This window comes from Salmo trutta, chromosome 26 (genome assembly GCF_901001165.1).
Source record: "Salmo trutta chromosome 26, fSalTru1.1, whole genome shotgun sequence".
NCBI lineage: Eukaryota > Metazoa > Chordata > Actinopteri > Salmoniformes > Salmonidae > Salmo > Salmo trutta.
The window spans coordinates 26,039,787-26,042,893 of NC_042982.1; positions in this window are offsets into that span (position 1 = coordinate 26,039,787).

Sequence of the window (3,107 nt, forward strand, 5' to 3'; positions counted from 1 at the left end):
CCCATCCCAGGTGTTCCTTTAGCAGGTTATCATGTATGAGAATGCTAATGTTGTTAGGAATATTCATGTATATATATAAACTCCTTGACTGTCTGCAGCTGCACTAACCATGGATGACGTCTGAAAATGCTTGCCACATGTTTCAGCGGTGGCAACATGCCACATAACACACATTTAATCTAATTATAGGGGGCCTACTATACAGATTAGCCACTTCAGATGAACTAACATTGGTGCTAATTAATTAACTGCACCTGTAGTAGTTATTGTTCACTGGATTGCAGGTGAGGAATAAAGGGAACTGCACCACCAAGCCACACATATTATATTTTACAAGCTAATGTCCTCTATCCTTTGCTCTCAAATTATGCAGATTATAAAGGCTGATCTCCCTGTCAAGTCTTTCAATATGCTTGGCTCTACACTACTTTCCCTATTCCACTGATGGATTAGCTTGTTAACACTCTACTAAGACATTGTGTTACACAAAGACATTGAGATTGAAAGTCACGCAGAGAACATGGGAAGAACACTCTTAACACCCGAACACTGATACGCATGATATGGCATTGGGAAATTAAGAGTTTCTTAATTTCCGTTGATCTAAAATGACCTCTAGTGACAACATAAACAAAGATTGATTCCAGCAGCGCTAAGGTTAGCCACGCATAACTAATCTAGGAATTATAGATGATGTGTTGCTCTTTCAAAGATTGAGGTTATGTCAAAGAGATAATGAGATCTTGTCAATTAATAGCAAAACGGTTATCAGAAGAAAATGACAGTGACACTCTTGAAATTATTTATTCAAGCGTTGATAGACAATGTCTAAAGATTCTAAATAGAAAATAATTTTGCAGCTGTGTCTGCTCTAGGGGAGTTGTTTGTAATGCCATAGCTAACGTGTTTTCCATTTTGTTGGTGTCTAGGTGTGTTTCATTGTGTCTTCTGATTACGTACGTAATCCTCTTCATGTCTTGAGGCACATAAGGCATCTAAAAGAGGGCACCACTACTTCCGCTCTGTGGCCATTTTGGTGAGCGTTCCCCAGGTCAGGCCACACTCATTCATCTCCTTTTGTAATTTTCTTCTCCATGTTTCTTTTGGTCATCCTGGCTTTTTCTTCCCATCCGGTGTCCAGCATAGGGCAATCACACGGCATGCATCTGATGGTAGTCTGCATATAGTCTGCTGATAACAATCCAAATCAATGCTGAAACCCTTACTCTGTCCTCAATGTCCTCTAGAAAAATGTGGCCCATACACTCGATATATAGAAACTAGTGGAGTTGCGATTTAGAACATTGAATGCAATTTATATCACTCCAGCAGCTAGGGAGTATATGAGCAACAGTACACCACTCACTAACAACAACAAACTCCAACCGATTCTAGGAACAAAGACTCCATACTTGTTTATAACTGACTATATCTCAGGGGAAGGGATAAGCAATGACATGTCAAGTCAAGGTCCATGCTTACTTTTGTTTTCCTTCCATAAATGAGCATTGACTTGGGAGAGGTGGCTCTAATCAAAGACAGATTTAAAAAGGCTCTGGTTTCCCCCACAAGGGACAGATAGCAGGAAGCTACGTAGAGCGGTGAATCATCTTGCCAAAGTGCAAAGAGAGAACTATAAAGGGAAAAAATGACAACACATGAATCAGATGAAGGAAGGAGAAAGCTGTTGGATTGGATGGTGTTTCTGAGCTTTGATTCCCAGCGTTTTTTCCCCCTCATCATTCCTGTACCTCCCTTGCATTCCGGCAGCAGGCTTATTTGTTACCATCCCCAAAAACAAAGCTGGCACTCGCCACATCAATACTGCACACAGTTTGTAGGGAGAGAGAGGCAAGAGTGAGAAACCGGGGGAGAATCAAAGTGAGGGAGACAGAGAGAGAGGCCCAAAATGAAAAATAACTCCAAAACCAACACCTCGAGGTGCTTGGCAATCATAGGCAGAGATTTTCAGGCGCTGCAGACAACAGATTCACAAACAACGCTCAGGCCGGAATGGTGTCGCCTGTGATTGATTCTCCCAGCCCGACTGATAAGTTTGCTGTGGTAGGCATTCTGCAGAGAAAATAATGTGTTGAAGTGAAGGAAAAACAATGTTGGAACTTGATGCATCACAGCCAATATGTTGGCCAGCAACACTGGTTCTGAAGCAGTAACCTTGGAGAGGAAAGCAGCAGGTACAGATATTCTGTGCAGTCTTGTTCTTCTGTTGAGTACCTCAACATAAAATCACATGGTTACATTTATATAATGTTATAATGTTATATTTATATAATGTTATATCTACTGCATGTCTACTACATTTTAATTCTCAAAATCTACATACAATTGTCATAAACATAACATAAACATAACTTAGCATGTCATGTGTTGACAAATCATACTAACCATTCCCCTTGAAGAGTTTTCTGTGTACACCTGCAATATCTGACATCACATACAACTAATGCATGCAGTGGCAAGAGTTACCTGCCCCTGGTGATGTCTTATTTCACACGAGGAAACAACCATGCTAAAATGGTTGATCACTCAGAAGCCTTCTGTTAGTGAAGCTTTGGATGAGGGAATAGCCAGAGGGGAGCTGGGTTGTACAGTCAGACATTCGTTCTCTCCTGTTTTTCTCATCGCTCTTGCAAGCTGCCTATCTTCTCTTGCCAAATACAGATTCCCTCCTCCACATACTAAATGAAAACCAAATTAAGACAGGACTAATAAGCTGTGTGGGAGCAACAGGCATTTTATTTTTTCTCCTTCAAGCACAGAACGCACAGTGTGAGAGAAGAAAAAGGTGTAGCAGCTTGCCAGCGAAGAGTTTTGAGTGTATCACACTGAGCCTCCGTCAGTCTTCTATCAGCACAGAGACTCAGGAACTGCTCCAGGCGCCAGCGACACGTCAAGAGATTTGTATGCTACAGCCTTAAGAAAGCAGACGCCGTGGCAAACAAACACACACAATTAGGAGACAGCGGATGGCGTGGATGGGGAACAGGGAGCTGTAGATCTCCGAGAGGAGGTTTGAGGTGTTCTCGGGGCTCATTATGAGATACGGTGGCAACGCTGGACTGTCATGAGGGGGTTGAGGGGATTGG